We start from the raw sequence: 12041 nt of genomic DNA, 5'->3' as shown, positions 1-12041 counted from the left end.
GCTCAACACAAAGTATTTATGTCGTTTGATTATTATTATTATTTTTATTTTTATTTTTTTTCCATATTAAATAGGACCCAAACTCACTTTTAAATGTTGCTTTTTTTTCTGAGAATAGACTGTAAAATAAAAAGCAGTCAACCCCCACAAAGATGTGGGAATTGTAATGTTTCTTTTAAGAAGACAAATCTAACCCATTTAGATCCACTTTAATKCATTGATCCTTTCCCTAAAAAAWTACTACTTTGTTTCMTTATAATATTACATGTGTGTAGTTTTAAGCTGTGCTGGTTAAATAAAATTTAAAAGATTCAACATCCTTTTGGCTCATGTGGTGAAATGTTTGGACACCACTGCTCTATACTGTCAAATCTGAATTTCATTTTGAGATTGGACCAAATACTAGAAGATAATCAAAGTTTTTCTTGTTGGAGTAAACCATAATAAAGATTCCCAAAAAGATACATATAGTTTGGAAATACTTTACTACAACAATCATATAAATCAAAATGATGCCCATTTAATTATGAAGTTTACAATAAAATAATATCATCTTTACAACAAAGTATTTCACAGAATGAAAACTAAGTAAATAGATAAAACAAACAAAAACAATATTTTGCTGCATTAATGCAATGACTTGAAAGAGTCTTTACAATTATTTAAGTCATTCACGTTTTTTCACTTTACAAATACAAACCTCAATATCTTTTATGGTATTTTACATAAAAAACACAAACTAGAAGCATAATTTTAAAGCAAAAAGATAGTTTGAATTCAGATTAATTTACAAGCAGAAATCAGAAAAGTGTGGCTTGCATAAAGTGAGCTGTCCAACAACGATTTGAAGAAAACTATACAGTATACTACAACATTTTATTCTCCCTGGGGATCAGTGGAGTGTTTTGGAATTTGATTTAATTGTTTGTAAATCAGATCAGGTTTAGTCAGATTGGGAGAAAAAAAAAAATCAACAAACATACATTTTTTAGTTTCACTGAAAATGATTAATTAGATTAAAATCTAAACTTTTATTGGTCCMGTCCATCACATAAACCAACCAGCTTTGATCTAAGCCATAATACTGTAACTGTGGCTGAATGTTCAGGTTTGTTGTCCAGCTGGTCAAAGACGTTTTATTCCCGGATTGTTCTGCATGTCCTTCTGTTCTCATCATCCATGACCAGCTTCTCTATCCATGATGAAGCCAAGCATCCCACAGCATCRTGCTGCCACCACTATGTCTCAAGGTGGACAAGTGTTGATCAGGATGATGTGCAGTTTTAGTTTTCCAACATCCACAATTTCGCACAAAGTCAAACGTTGTATTTTGATCTCGTCAGAACAGCACCTTCTTCAACATGTCTGATGTGTTTGCTACATGTCTGGCGGCAAACTTAAATGTGTGTTCGAGGCGCATGCTGTTCATATTTACTTTGATTTGATTTCTGCAGTTTAACAAACATACAGTTGGATGTTTTGTGCAGTGAAGAAAACTTCAGGCTGTTACCATCATCTGCAGGATATAATTCACCGCTTGAATTAGATAATATTTTTCACAGCTTTTCCTCTATTGACAGATGAACTCAGTCTGATTTTATTACCCTTTTGGAAAGAAGAGGATGGAAATCGTATAAGATTACTTCCCAGGAGAAAATGAGACTGGTGAGAATCAGAAAGGGGGCAGCTCGGCTGAAAACAGAGACAGACMGGTACATCTAATACGGTGTAACAGAGATGGGCAGTGTGGTTTCTATCCTCTTCTGTCTTAAAGGGCTTTATAGAAAGACTGGATTCATTCTGTAAAAATGCAAACGTGACAAGCAATGTTTGGTTCTTTGTGTACAATCTTAACCAAAAAGGCTGAATGCGGTACTAACCTGAACTTGTTCTCTTGCAGCCAAATTGTAAATATTAAAGCAACAGTATGATGAACAACTCTTTCAGAGATTCAGACTAAAGAGTTCATTTTGTCTTGTTTTCATATTTAATATAGCTTGAATGGTAACTATTTGAAACTTTTAAACATTTTCAAAAATATCAATCAAGTAAATGATGCAGAAAACTTTAGACATGCGCCTTTCAGGTACAACAACCAACAACAAACAAAATAGGTGAAACTTCCTGTGTTTAAAGAYATAAAATAACCTCAGGAATATTTTTTTCCTAATTTGAATYCAAAGACATGTCATTTAGAATGACGTAAAGTAAAAAGACAATATGAACGAAAAGTCGTATCTTATGATAAATGTTTTCACTGCTTCTCCTGTCAGCAAATCCAAAGAGAAATTACATTTAAATTGAACTGAAAAGTTTTGTAATCTAACCTTTGTCATAAACTGTATATGAGGAGAAAACAWGTTTACAAGAGAGGAGGCATATCATAAAAACTGCTTTATTTTATAGTTATGATACACATGATGAGCATGAGGTGGAGCCTCTAATTTGAGATTTTGAGAGTAACATTTTTGGCAGAAGTGTTTTTGCAGGTTTGTTTGCATGGACAGGGAGTGCAGCAGCTGTTTCCAAATGGCTCCTTTTGCTTTGATAAAAGCTTAGATGCTGATTTCAGAGTGACAATCTAAACACCGGAAACACCTCTTTCTTCTTCTCATTCCCCGTTGTTAATAATCAACAAGTTATGCGTGCTTGTGTTTTTTGTTTTTTTCCATTTTATCTTCCCCACTTCAGTAGCCGTTTTTGTTAACCTTACTGCAAATATGGAAAAGGGAGAGATGCCTGGAGTGTGGTACACCCCACCCTCACACCCCCGTTTTTCCTCCAACAACAGTTGAAGATTAAAAGAAACTTCTCACAGAAATCTGTCAATTCTGTATGTGAATAATGCTGTGTGGAATTTAATGGCATGAGTTATATTGAGTTTCCTCTACGCCCACATTTTCTTTCGACGAGATCAATGCAGCTCGGTGACAGATAGGGACGGTCTTTTGTATCTTCAAATTTCAGGTTTCTAAGGGAATAATTAGATGGATGGATGAAAAGTAATGCATGAGCCTGCACGGGGGAGCTGCACCCAGAAATCCTCTGCTTCAACACACGTGCCTCCACGCCTATTTGGTGGAAAACTGTTTAATAATCGTGTTGAATTTCCATTGTGCTAAAAGTGGCTCACTGCACTGATCTGCCGCTTTGAGCCAATGGCAAACTTTTTGTGTTCTTTTTGCAGATATTCCTTATTTAACAAAGAGGCTTCYTGTTTGATTCGGGTACAATTTTTAGCATGAAAAGTATCGTCATCTGCTTCACTTTGCTCCTTTTCAAACTTTCTGGTGTCGCTTGCAGGTAACCAGGTGAGAACAGGTTTTTCCTTCGGGGGAAACAGCAACGATGTAATCGTAGAGTTTATCCAGGCACTTCAGACATTTTACTGTAAAACGTGTCATTTACCTCCAACGTGTTACACCTATCTCTTTCATACTTTGGGCCTTTTGTAAATAATTTATGAAACTAGTAAAATGCACAAGAATGCAAACACTTCCAACCTTTTTTTTTTATCTACAAAACCACATTTCAAAACATCTGTTGATCAAATTTCCATCATAGGATGACCTACAGGAGCCTCCAGATTTATAGTTGCTTTTGTTGAAAATGTGTAAAAATCCCTTTTTTATTACAGTATATTTCAAACAGAACAAAAATCTAATCTATAATTTGAACACCTTTATTCTGTGAGTTTATGAAGTAATGGTTTTTATAAAAATCAGTGGTTCCAAAACTAGTAATYCTGAAGTTAAAAATGATGGGGGCTTTTTTTTTACGCTTATACTTTACTTGGCATTTCCATATAGATAAGAGAATAAACGAGCTWCTATTTAATGAACCATTGTTTTCTGTTTTCTTGTTGCACAAATATTCTGTTGYTCACAGGTAAAGTTCTTTTAGCCGCTCTTCAAAATGAGAAAGACAAGAGAACATATCATCCAAGCTCCGACACTGATGTATTTTAACCMTCAAAGCGGCATAAAAGTTTAAGAATAAAAGGTAAAAGTGAGTAATGAKGATGGTAACAGATGTTTCACTATTAGAGAGCTAAGGCGGAGAGAAGCATCTTGAGGTTACCATGTAACCAAACAAATCTTTAGATCCTGTCTAAATGCTAACTTGTCATTTAGGAGGATGGAAAAGGATATTTTGTTCAACCCTAAAGTATTTAATCATGTGAAATTTGCTAAACTCTACATACTAGGATGTTTACTGGAATCATGTGCTGCATGTCTCACCCCTCACTCTTCAATCTTAACCCTGTTTCTGAGGGGAAATGTGTCGTATCAGTTTTTCTGGAGCAGGGTAAGGGTGAGAGGAAAGGTCCTTGTAGCCCTTAGAACGGGGAACTAATCAGATTTACTTGGAGCAAAAGCTGCACTTTCACATCCCATTTCAAAAATGTATTTGTTTTTTTCAAATGACGTCAACAGTGTGAACTATTCTCTTTTCAGATGTGCCCATGTCTAAAAATCTTAAACCAGTTTCTAGACTTTTTAAAAAAAATAGTTTAACAGAATCTTGTTCTTGAACAACTAAACTCTRATTTAAACTCTGACATGCTTCAGGAAAAACACAAGTCTGGTTTTACTCCTAATCACTGCACRAATACTACACTGCTAAGGATTTAAAATAACCTCAGGTAAAATGGATCAGAACAAATCTTGAGTACAGGTATTAGTAGACCTTGACCACATCATCCCACCAGACCAGCTCAGACAGATTGAAATCTCTGAAAGTGTCCTGAAGTGGTTCTACTCCGTCTATCCATTCATTGTTCTGAAACACAAAGTTCCTAAAACAAAAAAAGGCTAACATCCAAATTGTTTAGAGTTGCCTTGACTAATAAGTGGAACATTAATTCTTGTTTGGATCACAACTTTCAATACTTCTCATAGTGTAGTGTTTCTTTTTTGTCTGTTTATWTTGTGAAAACTAGCTGAACAGGAAGAAATACTTTGAGCTAGACGTTTATTTACATCCCAGATCAGAAGGGGGGGATGGARAAAGATGTTGCATGATGCCATTCTTGTCTTTTAGAAAGAGGACAACAAACAGGRAAGGTATTATATGTCAGAAAGATGCATCTGGAAAAATTAGCAGGGAAATTGCAGCATGAATCGAGTTGGAAAACTGTAAAAAAAATATATATATCTGAATTATTTTTTGATTTGATAAAATAACCACTTGTTATCCCTATGTGTTTATTTTCTAAACAGGATCCTCGTGTTTAGCTGGTTTGCTCTGAATGTCAGGCCTCCATGTCTTTTAATTAAATATAACAATTCAGTCTGAGCCTTCCTGCTGCAGAGTCGTCCAAAGCCTCAGTAGATCATTGGCAAATGGGTTTCTGCAAAGTTTTAACAGCAAGAGTGCCAAAAATGTGGTGTRCATGATTTCATTATTATTTTCTGATTGAATAAATGTGCTCAAATAAAAGCTGAAATGAAATAAATCTGCTAGGTTATGCTCCTGCAATAAGACATTAATTTAATTTAAGATTTCTTACAAAGTTTTATAGGGCAATGTAAATAGCTACATCATAAAATCTTTATTCAAACATGTTTTTTTCCCCCTCATACATTCAAAATTAGGGAGAAATACACAAAATTCMGAGAGAGACTAAAAACGTGTTTTAAAACTCTCAAAAAGCAAAAAGGGATGTTGCCGTTTTCACACGTGTCATTTTATTTGGCTGTTTGTTAATGATGTGGCTCAGGGGTTAGGTATGTCTGCAGTGTGGTAGAGACAGAAGCTGCAGTCAAAGCTCCTGTGATCAGCAGCAGACTTCATAGAGACCAGCAGATGGAGGAGGGAGAAGCCTGCGCGCATCCTGAAGGTTTAGCAGCAACTGAGAGGTTACACTCCGCCGGTACAAAGATGACCTGTCACACGCTGAAACGCACCGCACCAATGCAGACGAGCTTCCTTATGCACCTCGCATAGCGCAGCCATCACAGGGAGGCAGAGGGGGATGGGGGTGAGGGGGGCATTACACCTGGAAATATGTGTGAAACGTCTCGCTCTGCATATATCCAGCCCCAACCTGGAGTCAAACCTCACGTGATGATGCTCCMGTCTCCATTTTACCCCCCAATTAATGTTGTTTGGTCTTCAAAGTGCAATTGAAACCTGTAGTTATCGGCCTTGATCGCCGAAATCTCAAGGTTGTTGGGATGCGAGCCGTCAAATAACAAATAGATGCAAATATAGAATAACAGCACAACAGAGAAATGAAGGATTTGCAGCAGGCGGAGAGCGCCRCGTAAATGAGGCACAGGAGAGAAAGTGTGAGATAATGTGAAGGACAAAAGCTGAATATCGTTTGTTTGGGTCGTCTCATGAAATCTGCTCGAGCATTTCCATTATATATAACAAATAGAATATTTTTTTATTTCCTTTGGATCTTTCCACCCGTTTTGCATCATCCAGAGGGGCAGGCCTCAGTCCCTCTCTCTCACACACACACACACAGTCAGGTTGTGTCTCATTCACATCGTCTCCCCTCTGACATCTGTGTGTGTTTGAGTTAGTGGGGTGGTTGGTGTGTGAGGTGAGGTTAAATAGGCGCCCATCAATGGGAAAGGGGTGAACTGAGGCGGAACTGGCAGAATATCACACACAAACACACACACGCACACACACATATATATGCTCAGAACCAGTGAGAATGGCAACGACACCATCAGAGCAGCATGTAAACTGCAGATGTGACCCACGCCTCAGTGATCATCCCATACTTTGGCTCGGTCGCCTGTCACTCCATGTGTATGGGACTTCAAATGTGTGCGCAAGAACAATGCTTTGGTGGATGACCTAGAAAATAAGCCGGTCCCCATCCGATATTGTAAAAATTTTGTAAATTACTGGATCACTTAACCGTTTTCTCTTGTGTTGACCATTTCTGATGCCTTGCAGACAGGAACTTACATTAGCTAAGAAGAAGAAGGAAACAGTGGACCAGGCAGGGAAACAAATTATGTCAGAGGGAACCGGCAAAGGATGGTGGAGCATTTCCATTACAAATATGCTCAAAACTATGACAACATTCTGCTAATGTTATGACGTTTCCAATCATTTTTGACCACTCAAAACACTTTACACTAAAGTCMCATTCACACTCGCACACAAATCGGTAGGCAATTTGGGGCCARGTGCCTTRCCCAARGGCACGTCGACATGTGGCARCTGGAATTGAACCTACAACCTTCCGATCGCAAGAAAACGACTGCTGTGTTTCCATTAAATAAGTCATAAGCTTGTTCACACAATGAGTCAATAAAAAAACATGCCGCACCTCGATCCTCCTGCGCTTCCTGCTCTCTTCATCTTTTCTGTCACTACTAACATCCCGTTGTTGGTCACTYGACTTGTGTGATGTGAGAAAAGTCTTTCTATTTCAGTTTTGCCACGTTTCCATTAAGCAAATTTATATTTGCAGTTCCAATTTGCGCAATGATGTGGTCAGTGGAAACACAGCTAGTAAGGCAGTCTTGGTTGCAGACAAGAGGCAGGTGGTTAATTACTGACAGGGTGCAGCTGGGACGGGGAGGCAAACAGGTTGACTGAGGGAAACTGAATAATTATCACTGGTTGCTGAGCTGAAGCTCAAAAACACGAGGAAAAGAACAACACTGATGTGAGAAAATCCAATGTGCATAAAGAACAGAGAAAACTCAAAGAAATTAACTTATTTGACAAGATTTTTCTAGCAATAATAAATCCAGGGACTGGATAAAATATGGCGACMTAATTGGATATAAACAAAAAAGTGAAACCAAACCAAAACTCCCAATGTTCAATTCACGATCTGAATATTGAAGGAGTACAGCAGATCACTAGAGCGATTCCTTTACAAATGTGTGCACAAAAATTTGTCAATATTACACTAATGTCAAAAAAAAAAAAAAAAAAATCGCAATTGAACGATGACACAGCAAACACGTGGACAGATGCTCTGGACAGATGACACCAATACTGAACTGTTTCATGGTAAGCTCCCACTGAAAGCGCCACCTCTGTAGTGAAACATGGTGGTGGCACAATCATGCTGTGGTGGGGCTTTTTTTCAGCATTGACATTGACGCAGAGAAGATGAAACAGAGCAACACTGGAAGWAAACCCATCAGAAGCTTCAATAGAGTTGAGGTCAAAGCAAAGGTTCACCTTCCAAGGGATGGATGAGTTTAAAAATATGTTCATGTGTTCGAATCATCTAGRCATACATTTAAATAAGAATCTCTGGTGAAACTTGGAAGCTATTTTTCACAGATTCAACTCAACTTGATGGAGTCTGAGCTGTTTTAGCAAACCTTTCGGCCCCTAGATGTAAACCAGAAGACCTGCAGCTGTAACTGCAGTTAAAAYTGTTTGGGCAAACTTTTAAATCRAATGGGTTGAATCTACTTGTATGGCAAACATGTRAAATAAAAAATATATAATTCTCCTGGTTATGCATTCCGTTACACAATAAAATACAATGGAGTTTGTAGTGATACTGTCAAAAAATATTTCAGAAGGTGTTCATAGTTTGCAAACCACTGTTTGTATAAAGTCTGCTGTTTAAGAACAACTACACGCCATATAATACATCTATATTAGTTTACTGTCAATACAAAAATCTCGTAACATTTACAGTATCACAGTAGATTTGTCTGTCACTACGTGTTTTCTGCTGCAGGGTTTATGAATGTCTACGCAGCATAAACTGGTTTTTAAATCACAAAAAGTGAAAACTAATGAAGTGTCAGCTTCTTGAAGGACAGTCTCATTTAATGGTGGGATATTAAATCTGCAAATTCAAATTCAAAGTGATATAAGGAGGAGTAGGTCTAGGGGCAAGTCGAGGTAAAGGATCTGCAACTTTTACCCTTTTTGTCTTAATCCAACTGAATAAAATAAAGTTTAAGAGCTTTTCTTAAAAAAAAAAAAAAAGAAAGAAAGACCACTTATATATTTTTTGATAAACATTTTTTATAAATATGTAACATATGACATTTGTTGTCGTATATATTTATTTTTAGTGTTTAAAATATATTTTCTTCTATGGGATTTTTATATTTGAGGAAGATCATTTAAAAAATATATACGTGAAAATAGTTTCAAAACAAGTTACAAGAAAAATAGACTTTAATGTCATACGCTTGTGGAAATTTAAAGTAATCGCTCCATAAAAATACTGAAAACAGCTAAAACCTGCATTTGTTACAATAGTTTGCTCTTTATGTTTTATTAAGACCCTTTGTGGARAGTTCAAAGAGCTTCTTATGGCTCCAGAGCCACAGGTTGCAGACCCCTGACCCAGGAAGTTTAGAAATCCTTTGCTAATTCCCTCTGTTTTTATTTCTGCAGCTGCATTCAAAATGATGAACAAGTTGTTGCTAATGCACTGTGACCTCAGTTAACCTCCACCCAGAGCTGCATCTTAAACAAATTTAAGCCAAAGTGGCATTTAGGGAAGGTTTTCCTGTTTCCTCTTATCTGCCACGTTTGTCAGGATCAGCTGAGATTTATGAACAAACTCTTTGTGTGACAGAAAATATGCTGCCTTGTCAGCATTGTTTTAGTCAGAGTACACAGCTGTCATTTACTGTAACAGGGAGAGGAGATGAGAGAGGAAGAGGAGGATGTCAGTCAGCAGAAGGACGCCGTTCTTACCTGTTGCTGCTCCACACAATGCCGTGCATGTCCTGGATTTTACATTTAATGTAGCCGGTGTCAGGCAAACATCTGAAATTATTTACTTATTTAAGTTAGAGGACCAAAACACATCAGGTGAGCAAATACATAAACACGTTTTTTTTATTTAAAAAGAAACACAAAAAAGTACTTTGACTGGAATATAGCAACCCTTAACAGAGCTGGATCAAGAAGGCCGGTCTTAAAAAAAAGAAAAACATTGAAGATAAAACACATTCCAGTGAGAAGCGAAGCTCTGAATTTCTTGCCAGCGTGGAGTCATGACGTTGTCCAGAATTTCCAAGCAGCAGCTCCAGAACCCGGAGCAGGGGCTGGCTGTGTTTGTTTGTGTTTCTGCTTCCATCTGGGCTTCCCGTAGCTGTGTGGTGTCAAACCTGCCCACCTTCCTCCCATCAGACCCGAGGAACACAAGCCCTGCTGCCACGGCGCTCAGGCGCCCCGGCGGCTCAGCTTTCCTCTCGGACTGACTGAAGCGTTTCCCCACATTGTTGGAATCCAGCACCAGACTGTTTTCTGGTGTGGCTTTCTTTTTTCTTTTTYTTTTTTTTTGGCTCTGTCTTTATTTGAAATGCAAACCCCGCATTTGTGCCACACAGCGCAAACCCCAAACCTCCCGCTTTGCAGATTCAGATACAGCTCTGAGCAGAATCAGAAATTCTGCTCAATTTCACCGATAAAATGTTAATAAACAAGCCGCAGTGTAACACTCAGACTAATATACATCACGTAAATATTTCTGTTTTATTTGATGACTATGGTTTATAGCCAATGAAAAGCCAAAATTTCGTTTWGCAGAAAATTAAAAGACTACATAACAGCAATAAAAAAGGATTTTTAGTACAGAAATCTCCACAGTAGAGAATGTACACTCAGTTCTTGATCGCTCCTTTTGCACAAATTACTGTATCAATGTAGTGCCGCGTGCAGGCGGTGGAGCTGGTCTGCAATGTCATCATCACCATCTGTAGGAACCTCAACTTGGATTACCTCTCCACTCTTCCTCCAGACTTTGGAACCATGATTTTAAGAAGAAAAACCAAAATAGGACTTTGGACCAGTGAGTCCAGTCCAGTTCTGCTAAACGCCTCAGGTTCAGCAGTGGCTTTGCACTAATGATGTCCAAGTCCTGTTGAATCAGTGACTCCAGCTGCCTTGCTAATCTACGTAGAACCATTAAAGGAGCTTTGCACTTTTTCCTTCCACTTAATTTTCCATACCCACAGCAGTCTGTGAACTCCCAGCTTCTTCATCAAAGATATTTTTCTGACTTACCCTCTTCGCAGATAACTGCTGGACACCTGAACATTAAAGTTTTTCACATAGCTTTGCTATAGCATAGAAAAATAATGGAATAATAAGAAACTGAATTATTATTTTTTTGGTTGTAAGCCATAATCATCAAAATAAACAGAAGCATCTCAGAGTATAACCACAGTATGAACCTGTGAACCTTGATATAAGTTTCACCTTTTCCAGTTAAATTACTTAAATAAAAAGCGATTTTTGAAATGATATTCTAATTTATTCAGACGCAGCTGTCCATTCACCGTACATCACATATCATGCTGAAAACAAAGTGCTTTTTCACCTTTATTACAAAAACAATTATTTCTGCAATTGCATGACTCATATTTCAAACAGCTTTAAGCAAAAAAAAAAAATAATGCTGAGAATAAAATGTAACTGATGAAGAACCTCAAGTGTGAGAACCAGAAATATTTAGGAACGTTCTGAGACTCACGRGAGAAATACTGCTTCCACAAATAACCACAGTTATGAGCTAAGAGAAACCAAGAATGCATTTTTCACCCTTTACAGTTATAAGCTGAATGTCAAGAACAAATAAGCTTGAAGCAACAGTGCCTATCTGCTGTCTGCTCAGGAGGTATATAATTCATGTGCTTCATTTTTGCAGCAAACAATAAATCATACAGCGGATCAAAGGAAATTATACACAACCTCGAGGAAAATGTTAACAAGATGATGAGGTGCATGCAAGAGTGAGAATCTCTTCTTTATCCACTTTGTCTCTCTCTCTTTCTCTCTCTCTCTCTCTCTCTCTCTTTTATACTTCCTTCCCTCGGCACAGCCAGATGGCAAAGCTCCAGCTCTGCAGTCCTCTTCATACACTCATCATATTTGATGGGCATCCTGCTGCCGAGTCTCGAGGAGGCCATGTGTTTTACGAAATGACACTTGTGACAAAAGAAAACTTCTATTTAGCAAGCTGGATCTTGGATGGGGGGTAGGAGGAGGGCAGCAGCATGTGTCTGTGTGTGTGTGTGTGTGTGTGTGTGTGTGTGTGTGTGTGTGTGTGTGTGTGTGTGTGTGTGTGTGTG

The sequence above is a fragment of the Poecilia reticulata genome, linkage group LG4, assembly GCF_000633615.1.
Source record: "Poecilia reticulata strain Guanapo linkage group LG4, Guppy_female_1.0+MT, whole genome shotgun sequence".
Classification (NCBI taxonomy): Eukaryota; Metazoa; Chordata; class Actinopteri; order Cyprinodontiformes; family Poeciliidae; genus Poecilia; species Poecilia reticulata.
The sequence above is the reverse complement of the archived record's forward strand: the minus strand, read 5'-3'. Positions refer to the sequence as shown.